The following is a 23,492-nucleotide window of genomic DNA, read 5'->3' as shown; positions in this document are numbered from 1 at the left end:
CCTGGATGAGCAAAAGTTTGCGCCAACGTTAGCCCCTAACTTTTTGGCTAACGTTGGCACATGAAAAACACTCCCTGGGCTAGCAAAAGTTTGCGCCAACGTTAGCCCCTAACTTTTTGGCTAACGTTGGCGCCATGAATAAGCAAGGGGAGGCCAACGTTGGAGCAAAAGTTAGACCCCTAACTTTTGCCCCAACGTTGGTATCAGCAAGGAAGGGTGCTGATGTGAAAAGTTGGAGCAAAAGTTAGACCCTAACTTTTACTCCAACTTTTACTCAAGCTTTCATAATTCCAACCCGGTTCAATTCGGTTCTTCCCCAAACTCCAAGAGCAATCAACCAAGGCCTCTCTCAACCCAATTCCATCAAGAGAAAAGGCCCAATTGAAGGCTTGAAGACCATTTGAAGAACGTGTATAAATAGCATAGGATTTAAGTTTTTCAGAGAGCTTCCCTTTTAGTTTTTCAGAATAGCTTTCTTTTGAGTTTTGCTGAGAGCTCACTTTTATTTTTCTTAGCATTGTTGTTTAATTGAAGAGAATTTGGGAGGAGAATTGATCTCTCTTCTTCCTTGTTCTTGCCCAGCACTCTTTACTTTTCTTGTCTTGGATTTTGGGTGGAGAATTGAAGAAATTCTGTTTCAATCTCACCTTGGGATCTTGTTTAATTTTCTGCTTAATTGAATTTCAGTTTCGGTTACTTGCTTCTTCATCTACTTTCTTTGCAATTTACAATTTCCTTTGCAATTGTGCTTGTTGGATCTAGGAAGGCATTGAGATCTAGACTTGGTTTTCTAGTCTCTTGGGTCCTGAGATCTGAATTCCAATTTTACATCCTCTGTTTACTGCTTTCCATGCTCATTTACTTTTCTGTTTTAGATCCGATTCAATCCAAGTCATCCTTTACTTCTCCGTTTGTTGCAATTTTACTTTTCCTTGTTTAATTTCTGCAAATCCAATTCCCAATTCCCTTTACAATTCAAGCCATTTACATTTCTTGCACTTTAAGATTCTGCAATTTACATTTCTTGCGTTCTAAGTTTCTGCCTTTTAATTTCTTGCTCTTTAAGATTCAGCACTTTAAATTCCAGTTCTCTTTAAATTCATGCAATTCACCCATTTCCTTTACTTTCTATGCAATTTAAATTCTGCAAATCACAAATCTCTCAACCAAATCTTGATTCGCTTGACTAAATCAACCACTAAACTAAAATTGCTCAATCCTTCAATCCCTGTGGGATCGACCTCACTCTCGTGAGTTATTATTACTTGATGCGACCCGGTGCACTTGCTGGTTAAGTTTGGGTGTTTTGGAGAAATTCATTTTTCCACGAAAATATCCCATCAACCATCATAGAACACGGTTATGATAGACCACTCTGAGAGCATGTCAGGAAGACATCTCCTGATCAATTGCTTGTATCTTTCCCAAGCTTCATAGAGGAATTCACATTCTCTTTGTCTGAAGGTTTGAACTTCCACTCTAATCTTGCTCATCCTTTGAGGAGGAAAGAATTTAGCTAGAAAAGCATTAACCAGCTTTTCCCAAGAGCCTAAGCTCTCTTTTGGTTAGGAATTCAACCATATCTTAGCTCTGTCTCTTACAGCAAAGGGAAAGAGCATAAGCTTGTAGACTTCAGGATTAACTCCATTAGTCTTTACAGTATCACAGATTTGTAAGAATTCAGCAAAGAACTGATGTGAATTTTCCATAGGAAGTCCATGGAACTTGCAGTTCTGCTGAAGAAGAGAGACTAACTGAGGCTTAAGTTCAAAATTGTTAGCTTCAATGGTAGGTACAGAGATGCTTCTGCCATAAAAGTCAGAGGTAGGTATGGTGTAGTCACCAAGAACCTTTCTGGCATCATTTTGAGGTTCGGCCATGTCTCCCAGTTCTTGTTCAAAACTTTCTGAAAGATCTCTTCCGGAGTATTGTGCTTTAGCTAGTTGTAAACACCTCCTTAGAGTTTTCTCAGGTTCAAGATCAGGAGTCAAAAGGGGTTTTTTATCCCTATTCCTAGTCATAAACAAGAAAAGAAAAGAAGAAAAAGAAGAAAGCTTTTTGTGCTACTTGGACAAAAGAGCTTCCAGTGAGATGTGAAAAAAGAGGAAGAAGATAGAAAAGTGAATGACGGAAGATGAGAGAGGGAGAGTAATTCAAATAAATAGAAGTAAATAGAAGAAGAGGTATAAATAAATAAGATAAATAAGAATCAAAATATTTTTATTTTTATTTTATTTATTAATTAATTTTCAAAAATTAAGTTCATAATTTAAAAAGAATTGAAAATTAGTTAATGATTTTCAAAAATAGAAAAGGAAAAGGAGTAGAATTTTCGAAAATTAAGAGAGAAGAGTTAGTTAGGAAGTTTTGAAAAAGAAGAGAGAGAAGATAAGTAATTAATTAAGAAAATATTTGAAATTAAAATAAGATAAGAGATAAGCTAAGAAAAGATTTGAATTTGAAATTTGAAATTAGAAAAAGATAAGAAAAGATAAGATGAAAAATTAAAAAGATCTGAAAAAGATTTGATTTTAAAATTGGAAGTTAGAAAAGATAAGATAAGAAACAAAAAAGATTTGAAAAGATTTGAAAAAGATAAGATTTTAATTTTGAAAAGATTTGATTTTTGAAATTTTGAAAACTGAGATATGATAAGATAAGAATTTAAAATTGAAATCTGAATTTTTAATTTAAAATTTTTGAAAATTTAATAAAAGTAAAAATAGAAAAGATATTTTTTATTATTTAATTTAATGATAAAAGAGAAAAACAAGTAAAAGACACAAGACTTAAAATCTTTAGATCTAGTGCACCTTATTTTCGAAAATTTTGGAGGGAAACACAAAGGAACACCAATCTTAAAAATTTTAAGATCAAAATACAAAGAAAACACAAGAATATTTTGAAGACTAACAAGAACAACAAGAACAAGACTCAAAAAATTTAAAGAACACAAGAACATAAAAAGGACACCAAACTTAAAATTTTTAGAAAGCTAAACACAAATTTTTGAAAATTAAAAGAAAAACAACAAGAAGACACCAAACTTAGAAACTTGACACAAGATTTAACTAAAGAAAATATTTTTGAAAAATTTTTAGAAAGAAAAACTCAAAGAGGACAAAAATCTTAACCAAGAACACAAATAAAAGACTCAAATAGAAAGCTAATGATGCTTGAAAATAAACTGCTTGGAAAAAGTTTTTTTGAAGAAGTTTTAAAATTTTTGTAATTGAAAAACAGAAAACATGAAAGACTCAACCAAGAACTAAGATTAACCAAAGAAAAAAAATATTTTTTGAAAAAGTTTTCTAAATTTTTTGAAAAAATAAAGAAGAGGAAAATAAAAATAAAAGACTCAATTAAAAATTATCAAGAAATAAAGTACCTGATCTAGCGAGCAAGACAAACGTCGTTTGTCCAAACTCAAACAATCCCCGGCAACGGCACCAAAAACTTGGTGCACGAATTCCAACACTTTCATACAGCTGTAACAGCAAGTGCACTGGGTCGTCCAAGTAATACCTGAGCGAGTCAGGGTTGATCCCACGAGGCTTGTTGGTCTTAAGCAAGCTATGGTTATCTTGCAGGTCTTAGTCAGGAAAAATCAGAAGGTTGTGTTTTTATGAAAAGGGGAAAGTATTCATAATTTGTATTTGTAAATTGTAGTGGAGTCAGTTGGATTGATTTCAGGGCAATCAGAAATAGGAATATAGTTGAGGATTGGAGTTGCTTTGTCTTTCTGAATTAACTCTGGCATTACTGTCTTCTTTGCTTGTGAGTGATCTCTTCAATGGCAGGCTGTATGTGATTGATGCAGGTTTGAGCAACCGCCAATACTCCTCTGGATCTGAACCCCAGGGTTAGTGCGGATCCATCTCTGCTTGAGGGTGAAGCTCGTACAGTCCATTCTCCTTAATGATCCTACTCAAAGCGCCACAGACAAGGTCGAATCTTCCGAATCGGAAGAATGCTGCACCTTTGGTTCTAGCCTTTACCACAGAGATCCTAATCTCCCCGTAAATCCGCTGAACTAGTGTCTCGAGAAGTCCCCAACGAAGTCGTGGATTAGCCGTCTGAGAGACGTATATTCAAGCTGGTGGTTCATCATTGTCCGATGAAAGACGCACTCTGAACCGATGTAGAATGTGATAACCTTATGCCAGTTCAACGCATTCATATTGATGAAGAACAAATATACATCTTAGAATTAATCAAACACGGATCGAAGAAGAAATAGTAATACTTTTACTAATTCATAGGACTCAGCAGGGCTCCTCCCCTCAACCTAGGAGGTTTAGAAACTCATACTGAAAGGAAAATACAATGTAAAACTCGAAATAATGCTAAATGATAGGTGTCCTCTCTTAAGAGAGATGTAAAATAAGTCTTAAATACTAAAGAGATGACTAGTAATGGTAAAATAGCCTATCTAGTGCTAAAACCCACTTCTGGGGCCCACTTGGTGAGTATTTGGGCTGAGCTTTGGTGAGATCCACATGCTATGAGGCTCCTAGGGTGTTGAACGCTGGCTAGGGGGTCTTCTCTGGGTGTTTGGACGCTGGGCTCTGCTCTTTGGGCGTTGGACGCTTGGAAGGGGGTAGGAAGCTGGCGTTGGATGCCAGTTTTGGGCCTTCTTATCTGAAGCAACTTATAAACTGTTATACATTGCTGGAAAGCTCTGAAAGTCAGCTTTCTATAGATGTTGAGAACTTTCTATTTGGATTTCTGTAGCTCCAAAAAAGCTCTTCTAAGTGCATGGAGATTAGATCCGAACAACATCTGCAGTGCTTTCTCTGTCTCTCAATCAGACTTCTGCTCCAGCTCCTCAATTTTAGCTTGAAAATTCCTGAAATTGCACAAAAACATAAAAACTCATAGTAGAATCCAAAAAAGTGAATTTAACACTAAAACCTATAAAAACATAATAAAAATTAAGCAAAACATACTAAAAACTATATGAAAATGATGCCAAAAAGCGTATAAAATATCCGCTCATCACACACCACGGTGAGTTGTTTCGATGGTGACAGAGTGGAGGATCCTGGATATGTTTTAGAGTCCTTTTTTATTATTTTGTATTAATCTCTCACTTTTGTATTTATTTTTCCTAGAGGCTTACTTTGAGAGAGAAAACTTGTATAAGCTGTTTTAATGGTACACGGAATCGTGATCTCAACACTTCTTCACAACTCCCCGTAACTAACCAGCAAGTGCACTGGGTCGTCCAAGTAATACCTTACGTGAGTAAGGGTCGATCCCACGGAGATTGTCGGCTTGAAGCAAGCTATGGTCATCTTATAAATCTCAGTCAGGCGGATTCAAGTGGTTATGGGGTTTTGATAATTAAAATATAAATAAAACATAAAATAAAATAGAGTTACTTATGTAATTCATTGGTGGAAACTTCAGATAAGCGTCTGGAGATGCTTTGTTGCTTCTGAACCTCTGCTTTCCTATTGCCTTCTTCCAACCATGCGTTACTTCCTTCCATGGCAAGCTGTAAGATCCTCTCAATGAAAATGGTCCTCAACGGTTTCTGCACGGCTAATCAACTGTCGGATTTCTCGTCTCGGATTAAAAATACCAGGTACAGCTACCGCACGGCTAATCATCTGTTGGTTCCCGCTAGCGTTGGAATAGAATCCATTGATCCTTTTGCACACTGTCACTTGCGCCCAACATTCGCAGGTTTGAAGCTCGTCACAGTCACTCCTTCCCAGATCCTACTCGGAATATCACAGACAATGTTTAGAATTTCCGGATCCCAGGAATGGCTGCCAATAATTCTAGCCTATACCACGAAGATACTAATCTCACGGACTCAGTCCGTGTATTAGATACCCAAGAGAATATACTCCAGCTGTCATCCAATGACTACGCTGAACATCATGTAGACTGCTTTGTGGTTGTTAGGCACGCGATCTTGGCTAAGCGAGTAACGAAGATTGGGTGATTGTCACGGGTCACCCCTTCATTCTGACTTAACTAAATTAAGTACAATAGTATATCTTGGAGAAGAAGTAGGCGTGAATTGAATAAAAAACAATAGTAATTGCATTAATTCATGAAGAACAGCAGAGCTCCACACCTTAATCTATGGGGTGTAGAAACTCCACCGTTGAAAATACATAAGTGAAAAAGATCTAGGCATGGCCGTGAGGCCAGCCTCCAAACGTGTACAATAGCATCAGATGGTAAGAGTCTCGATGCGAATACAATAGTAAAAAGTGCTATTTATACTAAACTAGTTACTAAGGATTACAGAAAATGAGTAACTAAGTGCAGATAGTACAGAAATCCACTTCTGGGGCCCACTTGGTGTGTGCTTGGGCTGAGCATTGAAGCTTTTTTGTGCATAGGCTGTTCCTGGAGTTAAACGCCAGCTTTGGTGCCAGTGCGTTTAACTCCGATTCTGGTGCCAGTTTGGGCGTTTAACGCCAAGATGTTTTAGGTTGTCTTTGAACGCCAGTTTGGGCCATCAAATCTCAGAAAAAATGGACTATTATATATTTCTGGAAAGCCCAAGATGGCTACTTTCCAACGCAATTAAGATCGTGCCAATTGGGTATCTGTAGCTCTAGAAAATCCACTTTGAGTGCAGGAGGGTCAAAATCCAACAACATCTGCAGTCCTTTTTCAACCTCTGAATAAGATTTTTGCTCAAGTCCCTCAATTTCAGCCAGAAAATACCTGAAATCATAGAAAAACACACAAACTCATAGTAAAGTCTAGAAATATGATTTTTAAATAAAAACTAATAAAAATATAATAAAAAGTAGCTAAATCATACTAAAAACTATGTAAAAACAATGCCAAACAGGATATAAATTATCCGCTCATCACAACAGCAAACTTAAATTGTTGCTTGTCCCCAAGAAACTAAAAACAAAATAGGATAAAAAGAAGAAAATATACAATAAATTCCAAACTTATCAATGAATTTAGTTCCAATTAGATGAGCGGGACTTGTAGCCTTTTTGCTTCTGAACAGTTTTGGCATCTCACTTTATCCTTTGAAGTTCAGAATGATTGGCATCCATAGGAACTCAGAATTCAGATAGTGTTATTGATTCTCCTAGTTCAGTATGTTGATTCTCGAACACAGCTACTATATGAGTCTTGGTCGTGACCCTAAGCATTTTGTTTTCCAATATTACCACCAGATACATAAATGGCACAGACACATATCTGGGTGAACCTTTTCAGATTGTGACTCAGCTTTGCTAGAGTCTCCAGTTAGAGGTACCCAGAGCTCTTAAGAACACTCTTTTTACTTTGGACCACGACTTTAACCGCTCAGTCTCAAGCTTTTCACTTGACACCTTCACGCCACAAGCACATGGTTAGGGACAGCTTGGTTTAGCCGCTTAGGCCAGGATTTTATTCCTTGGCGCCCTCCTATCCACTATCGCTCAAAGCCTTGGATCCTTTTTCTACCCTTGCCTTTTGGTTTAAAGGGTTACTGGCTTTTTCTGCTTGCTTCTTTTTTTTTTTTCTTTTTTTTTTGCCACTTTTTTTTCTGCAAGCATTGTATTCACTGCTTTTTCTTGCTTCAAGAATCAATTTTATAATTTTTCAGATTATCAATAATATTTCTCCTTTTTCATTATTCTTTCAAGAGCCAACAATTTTAACATTCATAAACAAAAAAGTCAAAAATATGCACTGTTCAAGCATTCATTCAGAAAATAAAAGGTATTGCCACCATATCAAAATAATTAAACTAATTTCAAGATAGAATTCGAAATCATGTACTTCTTGTTCTTTTGTAATTAAAAACATTTTTCATTTTAAGAAAGGTGATGGATTCATAAGACATTCATAGCTTTAAGACATAGACACTAATGATCATGTAATAAAGACACAAACATAGACAAAACATAAAGCATAATTTTCGAAAAATAGAAAAATAAAAACAAGGAAATTAAAGAACGGGTCCACCTTAGTGATGGCGGCTAGTTCTTCCTCTTGAAGATCTTATGGAGTGCTTGAACTCCTCTATGTCTCTTCTTTGCCTTTGTTGCTCCTCTCTCATGGCTCTTTGGTCTTCTCTAATTTCATGGAGGAGGATGGAATGCTCTTGGTGCTCCATCCTTAGTTGTCCCATGTTGGAACTCAGTTCTCCTAGGGAGGTGTTAATTTGCTCCCAATAATTTTGTAGAGGAAAGTGCATCCCTTGTGGCATTTCAAGAATTTCATAATGAGGGACTTCCTCATGCTCTTGTTGAGGTCCATGAGTAGGCTCTCTTGTTTGCTCCATCCTCTTCTTAGTGATAGGCTTATCTCCTTCAATGAGGATGTCTTTCTCTATGACAATTCCAGCTGAATTGCATAGGGTACAGATGAGATGAGGGAAGGCTAACCTTGCCAAAGTAGAGGGCTTGTCCGCCACCTTATAGAGTTCTAGGGATATGATCTCATGAACTTCTACTTCCTCTCCAATCATGATACTATGGATCAAGATAGCCCGGTCTATTATAACTTCAGACCGGTTGCTAGTAGGAATGATAGAGCGTTGGATGAACTCCAACCATCCCCTAGCCACGGGTTTGAGGTCAAGCCTTCTCAATTGAACTAGCTTCCCGCTTGAGTCTCTCTTCCATTGAGCTCCTTCCACACAAATATCCCTAAGGACTTGGTCCAATCTTTCATCAAAGTTGAACCTTCTAGTGAAAGGGTGAGGATCTCCTTGCATCATTGGCAAGTTGAATGCTAACCTCACATTTTCCGGACTAAAATCCAAGTAATTCCCCCGAACCATTGTGAGCCAATTCTTTGGGTTCGAGTTCATACTTTTATCATGGTTCTTAGTGATCCATGCATTGGCATAGAACTCTTGAACCATTAAGATTCCGACTTGTTGAATGGGATTGGTGAGAGTTTTCCAACCTCTTCTTTGAATTTCATGTCGGATCTCCGAATATTCACTCTTTTTGAGCTTGAAGGGGACCTCGAGGATCACCCTTTTTTTGCCACAACTTCATAGAAGTGGTTTTGATGGACCTTTGAGATGAATCTCTCCATCTCCCATGACTCAGATGTGGAAGCAATTGCCTTCCCTTTCCTCTTTCTAGAGGTTTTTCTGGCCTTAGGTGCCATTGATGGTTATGGAAAAACAAAAAAAAATCTTAGCTTTTCCCACACCAAACTTAGAATTGTTGCTCATCCTCGAGTAAAAAAAGAAAGAAAGGAGTAGAAGAAGAAAAAATGGAGGAGATGGAGGGTAGTAGTGGTTTCGGCCAAGGGGGGTAGTAGTGTGTATGATGTGTGAAATTGAAGGTAGTGAGGAGGGGTATTTATAGGGTAAGAGAGAGGGGGAATTCGGTCATGAAGGGGTGGGTTTGGGAGGGAAATTGTTTGAATTTGAATGGTGAGGTAGGTGGGGTTTATGATGGATGGATGTGAGTGGTGAAGAGAATATAGGGAAGAGAGTTATGGAAAGGGGTGAAGAGGAGAGAAGAAGAGGTGGGGTAAGTGAGTATCCTGCGGGGTCCACAGATCTTGAGGTGTCAAGGAATTCTGCTTCCTACACCATTCTGGCGTTCAAACACCCATTGTGTGCCAATTCTGGCATTTAATGCCAGCTCTGCTACCTTTCCTGGCGTTAAACGCCAGTCTGCTGCCCATTTCTGGCGTTTAACGCCCAGAATACTGCCAGGCTGGGCGTTAAACTCCCATTCTGCTATCCTTACTGGCGTTTAAATGCCAGTAAGCCTGTCCTCCAGGGTGTGCTATTTTTTATGCTATTTTTCATTTTATTTTTTATTTTTCAATTCTTTTTGTGGCTTCACATGATCATCAACCTAAAAAAATATAAAATAACAATGGAAAATAAATAAATATAATTAATTAACATTGGGTTGCCTCCCAACAAGCGCTTCTTTAATGTCAATAGCTTGACAGTGAGCTCTTAGAGAGCTTCACAGAGACTCAGAGCTTGATGTTGGCCTCCCAACACTAAACTTAGAAGTTGGGTGTGGGGGCTCTGCTTGACTCTGTATTGAGAGAAGCTTTTCATGCTTCCTCTCCATAGTTACAGAAGAAGATCCTTGAGCCTTAAACACAAGGTAGTCCTCATTCAATTGAAGGACTAGCTCTCCTCTGTCCACATCAATCACAGCTCTTGCTGTGGCTAGGAAGGGTCTTCCAAGGATGATAGATTCATCTTCATCCTTCCCAGTATTTAGGATTATGAAGTCAGTAGGGATGTAATAGCCTTCAACCTTCACTAATACATCCTCTACAAGTCCATAAGCCTATTTCCTTGAATTATTTGCCATCTCTAATGAGATTCTTGTAGCTTGTACCTCAAAGAACCCTAGTTTCTCCATTACAGAGAGTGGCATGAGGTTTATACTTGAACCAAGGTCACACAGAGCCTTCTTAAAGGTCATGGTGCCTATGATGCAAGGTATTAAGCACTTTCCGGGATCTGGTTTCTTCTGAGGTAATTTCTGTTGAACCAAGGTATTTAGTTCATTGATGAGCAATGGAGGTTCATCCTCCCAATTCTCATTACCAAATAACTTGGCATTTAGCTTCATGATTGCTCCTAGATACTGAGCAACTTTCTCTTCAGTAATATCTTCATCCTCTTCAAAGGAAGAATACTCATAAGAGCTCATGAATGGCAACAGTAAGTTTAGTGGAATCTCTATGGTTTCTGTATGAGCCTCAGATTCCTTTGGTTCCTCAATAGGGAACTGCTTAGTGGCCAGCGGACGTCCATTAAGGTCTTCCTCAGTGGAAATCACTGCCTTTCCTTTCTCTACAGGTTCTATCATGTTGGACGTGTTTATGGCCTTGCATTCTCTTTTTAGATTATCTTCTGTATTGCTTGGGAGAGTACTAGGAGGGATTTCAGTAACTCTTTTACTCAGTTGACCCACTTGTGCCTCCAAATATCTAATGGAGGACCTTGTTTCAGTCATGAAATTGTGAGTAGTCTTACTTAGATAAGAGATTATGGTTCCTAAGTCAGAGAGGCTCTGCTTAGAATTCTCTGTCTGTTGCTCAGAAGATGATGGAAAAGGCTTGCTATTGCCAAACCTATTTCTTCCACCATTATTATTATTGAAGCCTTGATTAGGCTTCTGTTGATCCTTCCATGAGAAATTTGGATGATTTCTCCATGAAGGATTATAGGTGTTTCCATAGGGTTCTCCCATGTAATTCACCTCTTCCATTGCAGGATTCTCAGGGTCATAAGCTTCTTCTTTAGAGGAAGCTTCCTAGGTACTGCCAGATGCAGCTTGCATTCCAGTCAGACTCTGAGAAATCAAATTGACTTGCTGAGTCAATATTTTATTCTGAGCCAATATAGCATTCAGAGTATCAATCTCAAGAACTCCTTTCTTCTGAGTTATCCCATTATTCACAGGATTTCTTTCAGAAGTGTACATGAACTAGTTATTTGCAACCATTTCAATGAGTTCCTGGGCTTCTGCAGGCGTCTTCTTCAGATGAAGAGATCCACCAGCAGAGTGGTCCAATGACATCTTGGACAATTCAGACAGACCATCATAGAATATACATAAGATGCTCCATTCTGAAAGCATGTCAGAAGGACACCTTCTGATCAATTGCTTGTATCTTTCCCAAGCTTCATAGAGGGATTCACCTTCCTTCTGTCTGAAGGTTTGGACTTCCACTCTAAGCTTGCTTAACTTTTGAGGTGGAAAGAATTTGGCCAAGAAAGCATTGACCAACTTTTCCCAAGAGTTCAGGCTTTCTTTAGGTTGTGAGTCTAACCATGTCCTAACTCTGTCTCTTACAGCAAAGGGGAAAAGCATAAGCATGTAGACCTCGGGATTAACCCCATTGGTCTTAACAGTGTCACATATTTGCAAGAATTCAGCTAAAAACTGATGAGGATCTTCCAATGGAAGTCCATGAAACTTGCAATTCTGCTGCATTAGAGAAACTAATTGAGGCTTAAGCTCAAAGTTGTTTGCTCCAATTGCAGGAATTGAGATGCTTCTTCCATAAAAGTCAGAAGTGGGTGCAGTAAAGTCATCAAGCATCTTCCTTGCATCTCCACCATTGTTGTTATTTTCGGCTTCCATAACTACTTTTTAGAAAATTTCTGTTAGGTCCTCTCCAGAGTGTTGTGTTTTAGCTTCTCTTAACTTCTTCTTCAAAGTCCTTTCAGGTTCAGGATCAGCTTCAACAAGAATGTTCTTATCCTTGTTCCTGCTCATATGAAAAAGAAGAGAACAGAAAAGAATAGGAATCCTCTATGTCATAGTATAAAGATTCCTTTATGTGAGTAGAAGAATAGAAGAAATAGAATGAAGAAGGGAGAAGAAGAATTCGAACACAGAGAAAGGGAGAGGGTTCGAATTATAAGAAGAAGAGAAGTGTTAGTAAATAAATAAATAAATAGAAAGAGATGAGAGAGAGAGAGTATATTCGAATATTACTTAAAAGAAAAGAAAATATTTTTGTTTTTATTTTAATTATTGGTTAGTATTCGAAAATTAAGAAGGAAAATAAAATAAAATCAGAACTTAAAACAATTAGTTAATTAAAAAGAATTTAAAAAAATGGTTAGTGACTTTCGAAAATTGGAGAGAGAAAAGTAGTTAGGTGATTTTGAAAAAGATATGATTGAAATAGAAAACTTTTAAAATCAAACAAAAAGTCAAGTAGTTAATTGAAAAAGATTTGAAAATAAATTTTGAAAAGATATGATTGACAATCATTTTGAAAAAGATTTGAAAAGGAAATAAAAAAAGATTTGATTTTTGATAAAGTTGATTACTTGACTAACAAGAAACTAAAAGATATGATTCTAGAATTTAAAGATTGATCCTTTCTTAATAGGCAAGTAACAACTTAAAGTTTTTGAATCAAAATATTAAATGTTGGTAATAAATTCGAAAATATGAAATAAAAAGTAAGAAAAAGATTTTGAAAATCAATTTTAAAATTTTTGAAAAACAGGAAAGAAAAATGAAAAAGATTTAATTTTTTGAAAAAGATTTGAAAAGATAGAATTTTCAAATTGAAATTTTCACTTGACTAACAAGAAACAACTAAATTTTAAAACTTTTTGACTAAATCAATTCAAAATTTCAAAATTTATGAGTGAAATAAGGGAAATATATTTTTTTTATTTTTGAATTTTTAATGATGAGAGAGAAAAACACAAAAATGAAACAAAACATAAAAATTCAAGATCAAAACAAAAAATGCATGCAAGAACACTTTGAATGTCAAGATGAACACCAACAACACTTTGAAGATAATGATGAACATCAAGAACATATTTTTGAACATTTTTAAGAAAAGAAAAATATGCAAGACACCAAACTTAGAAATTTTCAATGGTTAGACACTAATAATTAAAAAAATGCATATGAAAAATAAGAAAAGACACAAAACAAGAAAAACCAAAGATCAAACAAGGAAAATCATCAAGAACAACTTGAAGATCAAGAAAGAACACATGCATGAATTTTCAAAAATTTAAAGAAAAATTAAAAAAATGCAATTGACACCAAACTTAAAATTTGACACAAGACTCAAACAAGAAACACAAAATATTTTTGGTTTTATGATTTTATTAATTTTTTTTACTTTTCGAAAATATTTTGGAATAAGAAAAATAAGAAATTCAAAATTTTTAATAAGAATTCCAAGAATCATGCAATGCTAGTCTAAAGCTTCGGTCCAAAAATTTAGACATGGCTAAATAGCCAGCCAAGCTTTATGTGAAAGCTTCGGTCCAAAAGATTAGACATGGCCAAATGGCCAGCCAAGCTTCAGCAGAGCATTACATACAACAGCCAAATTGATGGGAATCAAAAAGCTCCTACAATGATAAGTGAAAGCCTCAGTCCAAAAAAATTAGACATGGCTTAGCAGTCAGCCAGGCTTCACATATCATTTGAAACTCTAGAATTCATTCTTAAAAATTCTGAAGAACAAATATATTTTTTTGAATTTTTCAAAAATTAAAAATAAAAAGCTTAAACATAAAATAAAATTACCTAATCTAAGCAACAAGATGAACCATCAGTTGTCCAAACTCGAATAATACCCGACAACGGCGCCAAAAACTTGGTACACAGAATCGTGATCTCAACACTTCTTCACAACTCTGCGTAACTAACCAGCAAGTGCACTAGGTTCGTCCAAGTAATACCTTACGTGAGTAAGGGTAGATCCCACGGAGATTGTCGGCTTGAAGCAAGCTATGGTCATCTTGTAAATCTCAGTCAGGTGGATTCAAGTGGTTATGGGGTTTTGATAATTAAAATATAAATAAAACATAAAATAAAATAGAGTTACTTATGTAATTCATTTGTGGGAACTTCAGATAAGCGTCTGGAGATGCTTTGTTGCTTCTGAACCTCTGCTTTCCTATTGCCTTCTTCCAACCATGAGTTACTTCCTTCCATGGCAAGATGTAAGATCCTCTCAGTGAAAATGGTCCTCTACGGTTTCTGCACGGCTAATCAACTATCGGATTTCTCGTCTTGGATGAAAAATACCAGGTACAGCTACCACATGGCTAATCATCTGTCAGTTCCCGCTAGCGTCGGAATAGAATCCATTGATCCTTTTGCACACTGTCACTTGAGCCCAACATTTGCAGGTTTGAAGCTCGTCACAATCACTCCTTCTCGGATCCTACTCGGAATACCACAGACAAGGTTTAGACTTTTCGGATCCCAGGAATGGCTGCCAATAATTCTAGCCTATACCACGAAGATACTAATCTCACGGACTCGGTCCATGTATTAGATACCCAAGAGAATATACTCCAGCTGTCATCCAATGACTACATTGAACATCATGTAGACCGCTTTGTGGTTGTCAGGCACGCGATCTTGGCTAAGCGAGTAACGAAGATTGGGTGATTGTCACGGATCACCCCTTCATTCTGACTTAACTGAATTAAGTACGAGAGTATATCTTGGAGAAGAAGTAGGCGTGAATTGAATAGAAAACAGTAGTAATTGCATTAATTCATGAAGAACAGCAGAGCTCCACACCTTAATCTATGGGGTGTAGGAACTCCACCGTTGAAAATACATAAGTGAAAAAGGTCTAGGCATGGCCGTGAGGCCAGCCTCCAAACGTGTACAATAGCATCAGATGGTAAGAGTCTCGATGCGAATACAATAGTAAAAAGTGCTATTTATACTAAACTAGTTACTAGGGATTACAGAAAATGAGTAACTAAGTGCAGATAGTGCAGAAATCTACTTTCGGGGCTCACTTGGTGTGTGCTTGGGCTGAGCATTGAAGCTTTTTCGTGCATAGGCTGTTCCTAGAGTTAATCGCCAGCTTTGGTGCCAGTTTGGGCGTTTAACTCCAATTCTGGTGCCAGTTTGGGCGTTTTACGCCAAGATGTTTTAGGCTGTCTTTGAACGCCAGTTTGGGCCATCAAATCTCGAGCAAAGTATGGACCATTATATATTGCTGGAAAGCCCAAGATGTCTACTTTCCAACGCAATTGAGAGCGCACCAATTGGGTCAGAATCCAACAGCATCTGCAGTCCTTTTTTAGCCTCTGAATCAGATTTTTGCTCTGGTCCCTCAATTTCAGCCAGAAAATGCCTGAAATCACAGAAAAACATACAAACTCATAGTAAAGTCCAGAAATGTGATTTTTAAATAAAAACTAATAAAAATATAATAAAAAGTAGCTAAATCATACTAAAAACTATGTAAAAACAATGCTAAAAAGGGTATAAATTATCCGCTCATCATTTAACTTTCAGAATTCTGTACTGTCTGTGTATAGCTACCCAGCTTAGACTCCGCGAGCCGTGGCTAGATATTTATACTATCATACTCTTATATTTTGTTATATTATATCTATTTCTTGTGAGTTAAGTTGTAGCTTCGTGTGTACGGTTTGCGCTTTTCAAATCCTGTTTTTGAGCTGTATCCTTCATCAGGCTTCTCAAATATATTATTTCTTCTATATGTGATATGTATAAGCCTTAGACTTGTCGTAACCTTTGATTAACCTTTGCTTTACGATGTGAGGTAAGGCTTAGGGTAATTAGGGTGTTACATTTAGTGGTATCAGAGCGGTTCGTCCTTGTGAGCTTGAGGGATGGACCGATTGTGCTTCAATGCATACTCTGTGTCTTTTTCTTTGTTGCTATTAGGTTATCTTTTTTATATTGCATAGCATGCTTGTTTGTGAGTGCCTTTTTGGGATAATTGAAGCACTAGGCTTTTGATATTGAGACTGATCACCTTGATATCGATTGTTTGGTGTATGGTTTAGGGTATGTGTTCATGAGGAGAGGATAGAAATGGGCAACCGGCCGATAACCATGTCGAGTTCATGGTGGCAATGGCTAATCTTGCGAATACCATAGAGGCGAATGCTGTTGCGACTCTGCAAGCTGTACAGAGGTTAGGTCAACCAACTAGAAACAGAAATGGTGATGGAAACAGGAATGAGAATGTGGAAGGAAATGGTGATAACATGGGAGGTGCTCCGATGACCTTGGCTACCTTTCTCAAGGTTCATCCACCATGTTTCAGAGGTTCAACCAATCCTACGGAAGCGGATAATTGGTTCCAGGCCATGGAGTGTATCCATTTTTGGGAGAGGCTCAGCATTGGTGGCAAGGAGAATTCCGCTTGCTACAGTTTTAGAATGCCGACATTCCTTGGGATGTATTCCAAACGGCTTTCTACAAGAAGTACTTTCCTAAATTGGCAAGGGAAGCGAAGGAGTTGGAGCTTATGCAGTGATGCACCACTATTTCGTGGTATATTTTGTACTTAATTGAGTGGATTTTATCCATTAAACTCACACTTATTCATATAATTCGCATGTTTTACATTTTCCTTCCTAATTTTGTGCTATGATTGAAAACATGCTTCTTTAGCCTTAAATTTACTAATTTTAATCCTCTCTTATTACCATTCAATACCTTGATATGTGTGTTAAGTGTTTTCAGGCTTTATAGGGCAGGAATGGCTTAGAGGATGGAATGGAAGCATGCAAAAATGGAAGGAACACAAGAAACTAAGGAGCTGACCAGTGAGGAACAATGCGCATGCGCACCTGACGCGTACGTGTGAGAAGTGAGATTGCACGGCAATGCGTGCGCATACCTGACGCGTACGCGTGACACACGAAGATGACCATCGACGCGTACGCGTGACTGACGCGTACGTGTGACATGCGCCACGTGCAGAAATTACATAAAGCGCTGGGGGCGATTTTGGGCTGGTTTTAGACCCAGTTTCGGCCCAGAAAACACATATTAAAGGCTGCAGAGTGGGGGAATCATTCATTCAGATAATTTTAGGTTTTAGATATAGTTTTTTAGAGAGAGAAGCTCTCTCCTCTCTCGAGGCTTTAGGATTATTTGGTTTAGTTATTCTCAACTTCAGACCTCTATCTTAGTTTAATTTAGTTTCTCTTCTACTTTTAATTGTTCTAGCATTCTAGTTTATTTATTTCCTTTGTTGATTACTTTATGTTGCTATTTTAGTTTATGAACTCTCATGTTAGATTTGATTTTCTATTTAATGCAATTTGAGGTATTTCATATTTATGATTGCTTTCTTCAATTTATGTTATTGATGCTTTCAATTGGTTGTTTGGATTTTACTATCTCTTATTGCTTTTCTATGCTTTTATAGTGTGCCTTCCAAGTATTTGATAAAATGCTTGGGAGGATTTTAAGTTAGATTTTTATATTCTTGGCTTTGGTTGAGTAATTGGAGACTCTTGAGTTATCAAACTCCTTTGTTGATTGATAATTGAAAGTTGCTAGTTGATTTGGATCCCTCTAAAACTAGTCTTTCCTTAGGAGTTGACTAGGACTTGAGGAATCAAATTAATTCATCCACTTGACTTTCCTTCATAGTTAGAGGTTAACTAAGTGAGAGCAATGGACAATTGATGTCACAATTGATAAGGATAACTAGGATAGGACTTCTAATTCTCATACTTTGCCAAGAGCTTTCTTAATTATCAGTTTATTCTCTTATTGTTTACATTCCTTGTTCAACCTTTCAAAAACCCAAAAATATACTTTTCCATAACCAATAGTAACATACCTCCCTGCAATTCCTTGAGAGACGACCCGAGGTTTAAATACTTCAGTTTAATTTTATTGGGTTTGTTTTAGTGACAACCAAATTTTTGTATGAAAGGATTATTGTTGGTTTAGAAACTATACTTGCAACAGAAATTTATTGTGAATTCTTTACTAGCAAAAATCCGTTCATCATGCAGCTGAAGCAAGGTTCTTTGTCTGTGGCGGACTATACTAGCCGATTTGAGGAGCTCTGTAGGTTCTCTAGGGTGTGTCAGGGTGCCCCGGAGACCTATGAAAGTTGGAAGTGCATTAAGTATCAAAGGGGCTTGAATGATAACATCATGACTGCTGTGGCTCCTTTGGAGATTCAGATCTTCTCTGATCTTGTGAACAAGGCGAGAGTTATTGAGGAATGTGCGAAGATGGTAGCCTCGTCGAGGGACACTCGTGGAGGAAACACTAATAGGGAACATGACGATTACCTTGCACCGAGGGGACAAACCTTTAAAGGAAATGAGACCTTTGGAAGGGACAACGATGCTCAGTTTCACCATTTGAGGGGAGGTCATCTGTGTTTTACTTGTGGCAAGCCTGGACACATATCCAAGTACTGCCGCCGAGGGAGGAACCGAGATGTAAGTAGGAGTCAGCAACCAGGCCCAATTTTTACTACGGATGCAGGAGAGGTGACGGAATCGAATCCGCTGATGAGAGGTAAGCACATAAGGTTGTTGTGATATGTTATTAGGACCTAGTTGGCTTAGTTTTATCTTAGAGAAGGTTGTCGTAAGTTTGGTCGAACTTAGAAATTCGTTGGAGGGACCAAGAGAAGCAGGCTTTTGATGCATGTAGCCGAGTAATTCGGATTCTTAATGACGATAATCAGAGTGACGCAGCATAAGGAGAGAGAGAATATCGACACGGTAGAGCGCTTCGAGGAGGATATATCGAGTAATTCTAATTTTCGAGGGCGAAAATTTTTTAGGAGGGGAGGATGTAAGAACTGGAGTTTTTCACAGTAAAACTGTTTTAATAAAATAATTTTTAAGTGTTCGAAGTAGATTCAAAATTTAGAAGTTTTAAATTGAAATTATAAAGGTGAAATTTGAATTCAATAGATTTTTCTGAGTTGGAAAACATATCTTTTCCGAAAAGTTTTGTAAAAATGCATACTGGCGCTTAAGCCGGCATACCGGATCTAGTCTATCCAGTACCGCGTATTTTAGAAAATAAGATTTTGAAAATTGATTTATTGTTTTGAAACGACAAAAATGATTTAGAATTGAAAACCGGGCACTAATCTTAAAGGCTTTAGTCCAAAGTGGGCTAAACGGACCAAAAACGCTAACGGAAAACCGGGCCCAAGGCCCAATATATATATATATGCTCATTAAATGAGCATTTCAGCTCAATTCCACCCCAAAATAAGAAAGGGGGCGCTGCATAGAGAATAGAGGAGAAGAGGGTGATTTTACTATTCATCATCACCTTCCGGGAGCCATAACTTGAGTTACGGAGCTCCGATTGACAAGCTGTTTGCGACCACACGAAGCTCTCGTCGAGCTCTTCATTTATATCTAAGCAAATTTGGCAAGAAATGGTTATAGTTTTGGTGATTTTGTGATTTTGGTTGTTTAGGTGATCTCTAGTAGCGGGTAATCATTGGGCTTTGCCCCAATCCCCTTTTAATAAGGCAAAGTTCCTCATATAACCTTATAGTATTGTATGTTGTGGTTTTTAGGTTTTGATTTAGGTGATATATATGTTGTTAGTTTGAGCTTTGGTGCTTTTGGAGTTATCTTGGCTTTTTGGTGGTTTCGTGCATGGAGGATAATCGGCCAAGGTATGGTTTCGGTTTTCTCTATGTAATATATAAATGTTTGGAAACTTAGGCTAGTGGACCATAAGATAGGATTGAATGATGTTGGTGTATGCCTAATTATTTATGAAATCATGTTGTATGATGAAGAGAATTATAGAGAATGATGGAATTCATAACATATGTTTATGATACTTGTTGAAGGATATTGATGATTATGATGTGTAATGATATATTATGATGATGGTTGTGGGTTTTGAATCTTGTGGTTGGTGATGATATTGGATGGTGTTGATTTTGAGTTAATGTTGCATGAGGATGCATTATTGATATTGAGCTATAATTGATGGTGGATGACTATTATGACAATGATGAGTGATAAGTGAAGTATTTATGTATGAGGAATTATTGATGTGTGGTCTTGTTGCATATGGTTTGAGAGATTAATAGAAGGAATGATGATTAGGTGTGAAAATGGTAAAATTGTGAATTTTAAGTGTGCAATGAATTAGAAGACATAGGGATATAAATTAGCCACATTAGGGTTGGTTTGGATGTAGAGCAATTGATTTTGGATTGAGAGGTTTGGTGAAATAGAGTTTTAATATTTTTGGTAAAAATGGATTTTTGGTGAACTTTGATGGATCATAACTTGAGCCTCAGTTTTCAAAATTTGTTGAAATTTGCTTTTAATTAAAGTTCATTGAAAAATATTTAAATGGATATAAAGTTTGTAGGGAATGGATTTTTGTAGAGGAAGTTATGATCATTCAAACTTTGGTGTCAAAATCTGAATTCTGTGAAGGCTGCAGAATTTGTGATTTCTGGTTTGTGTGCGCACGCACAGCCTTGTGTGCACGCACATCTTGTATGTTTTTGAAAGTGTGCGCGCGCACACTCTTGTGTGCACGCAGACACGAGGTTATGGCTACTGTTGGGAGCGCTAGCATGCTCTGTGCGCACATATAACCAACGAAGCTCTGCAAGCTGTGCGCACTCACAGCCTTGTGCGCACACACATGTTGGAAGGTGCACTCTGTTGAGGGTGTTCGCATGCCTTGTGCGGATGAACAGAGTTATGATTTTGCCCCCTGTGCGTACGCACACCTCTATGCATACACACATGTCTTGAAAATTTTTCTGGGCGTGCACACGCACACCCCTGTGCGTACGCACACTGCCCTGTTTTTCAATCAAAACCTTGTTCTCAACTGTTTAACCTTTCCGGCAAGCTTGTAAACTTCTGTAACACTTGTTTAAAACCTTTTTGCCAGTTTTAAGATCTTGAATCAACGGAGGAAATAATAAAAGGATAGAAAAGGTATTTTAGTTATGAGTTAGAGCTGGTGACCTAGGTTTGGAAGATTTGTGTAACTTCTAGTTTTGAGTGGGGCATGTAGAGTTGTGAAGTTTATGTCTAAAGAGATTTTTGAGAAGTTGGAAACTGGTGATGGGTATGACGAGTTGAAGGCTTGGAAATAAAGGAGAAAATTTTTGGATTATATGGGAGTGTGCGGAGCCTATATCTCTGGCGTAGCAGATTTGTCTGCTGCATGATTAGTTGTTGTTAAGAGTGTGCATGGCCTATATCCCTAGCGTAGCAAATTTCTCTGCTGCATGAGTAGTTGTTGTTGTTTCCTTCTCTGCTGCATGAAGTGTGTGGGGCCTATATCCCTGGCGTAGTAGACTCCCTACTACATGAGTGTGCAGGGCACTAAATCTCTGGCGTAGCAGATTCGCTGCTGCATAAGTGTGCAGGGCACTATATCTCTGGCGTGGCAGAAAAGGCTACATCCGGAAAGATATGTCGGGTTGGCATTTACGGACCGACAAGTGATATCACGAGCCAATAGGATAGGCATTCATCATATGCATCTCTTATGTGCTTGTTTTCTTTGATTCCTTGAGTGTGTCTAACTGTGTAATACGCATATTTGCTTCTTGAATTACTTGTTATATATGATTACTACCTATGTTTTACTTGCTTGCATTATCTGTGATTGTATGGTGTTGAGGACGTTAGGTAGGCGGTGGCGATGAGGTCGCTCGGAGGGTAGGTTGGTAAAGGCTGTGGGACAACGGTGACTAGTTTTAGTTAGAAATCCCTAAGATTAGATACCTTTGTTTATTATTTAGGGTTTAAGTTATTTATTTCGTTAAGCTTGAATATCTGGTTGGTATGAAGCTCTAGAATTGCCTCCGGCGTCCAGGAGTCTTTATATCTTACATTACTGGGCACTACTACCATACTGAGAACCTCTGGTTCTCATTCCATACTTTGTTGTTATTTTTTAGATGCAAGTTGCAATCCACCTCGGTGAGTTATTTCGATGGTGACAGAGTGGAGGATCCTGGATATGTTTTGGAGTCCTTTTTTATTATTTTGTATTAATCTCTCACTTTTGTATTTATTTTGCCTAGAGGCTTACTTTGAGAGAGAAAACTTGTATAAGATGTTTAAACTTTCAGAATTATGTACTGTCTGTGTATAGCTAGCCGGCTTAGACTCTGCAAGCCGTGGCTAGATCTTTATACTATCATACTCTTATATTTTGTTATATTTTATCTATTTCTTGTAAGTTAAGTTGTAGCTTTGTGTGTATGGTTTGTGCTTTTCAAATCCTGTTTTTGAGCTGTATCCTTCATCGGTCTTCTCAAATATATTACTTCTATATATTATATGTATAAGGCTTAGACTTGCCGTAACCTTTGATTAACCTTTGCTTTACGATGCAAGGGCTTAGGGTAATTAGGGTGTTACAGTTGGATTCTCAACCCAAAGAAAGCCTAGACTCTTGGGAAAAGTTAGTCAATGCTTTCTTGGCAAAGTTCTTTCCACCTCAAAAGATGAGCAAGCTCAGGGTGGAAGTTCAAACCTTCAGAAAGAGGGTGAATCCCTCTATGAAGCTTGGAAAAGATATAAGCAACTGATCAAGAGATGTCCTCCTGACATGCTCTCAGAATGGACTATCCTAGGTATTTTCTATGATGGTCTATCTGAGATATCCAAGATGTCAGTGGACCACTCTGCTGGTGGATCACTCCACTTGAAGAAAACGCCTGATGAGGCACAGAAACTCATTGAAATGGTTGCAAACAACCAATTCATGTACACTTTTGAGAGAAACCCTGTGAACAATGGGGTAGCTCAAAAGAAAAGAGTCCTAGAGGTTGACACTCTGAATTCCATATTGGCTCAGAACAAGATCTTGACTCAACAGGTCAATATGATCTCTCAGTATTTGACTGGAATGCAAGCTGCAGCTGACAGCCCTCAAGACACCTCCTAGGATGGAGATGCCTATGATCCAGATCAACCCATAATGGAAGAGGTTAATTACATGGGAGAACCCTATGGAAACACCTACAACTCCTTATGGAGAAATCATCTTAACCTTTCATGGAGAGATCAACAGAAGCCTCAGCAAGGCTTTAACAATAATCAAAGTGGAAGAAACCAGAATAGTTTTAATAATAAACCATTCCCTTCTTCTCATTAAAACATGGAGACTTCTAAGCAGAGCCTTTCTGACTTAGCAACCATAGTCTCTGAACTCTCTAAGACCACTTATAATTTTATAACAGAAACTAGGTCCTCCATCAGAAATCTAGAGGTACAAGTTGGTCAGCTGAGCAAGAGA

At 37.7% G+C, this 23,492-nt stretch overlaps 1 non-coding gene across 1 annotated transcript; it reads left to right on the top strand.

The window, feature by feature from the left end:
- Positions 1 to 11,555: 11,555 nt before the first annotated feature.
- On the top strand, positions 11,556 to 11,663 carry LOC148581081 (small nucleolar RNA R71). The gene has a single exon (XR_015896570.1). It is a non-coding gene; the product is annotated as a small nucleolar RNA R71 (small nucleolar RNA).
- The last annotated feature ends 11,829 nt before the right edge of the window (positions 11,664 to 23,492 follow it).

This window comes from Arachis ipaensis, chromosome B10 (genome assembly GCF_059453495.1).
Source record: "Arachis ipaensis isolate K30076 ecotype BB chromosome B10, ASM5945349v1, whole genome shotgun sequence".
NCBI lineage: Eukaryota > Viridiplantae > Streptophyta > Magnoliopsida > Fabales > Fabaceae > Arachis > Arachis ipaensis.
Note: the sequence above shows the minus strand (reverse complement) of the source record. Positions and strands in the feature narration are given on the sequence as shown.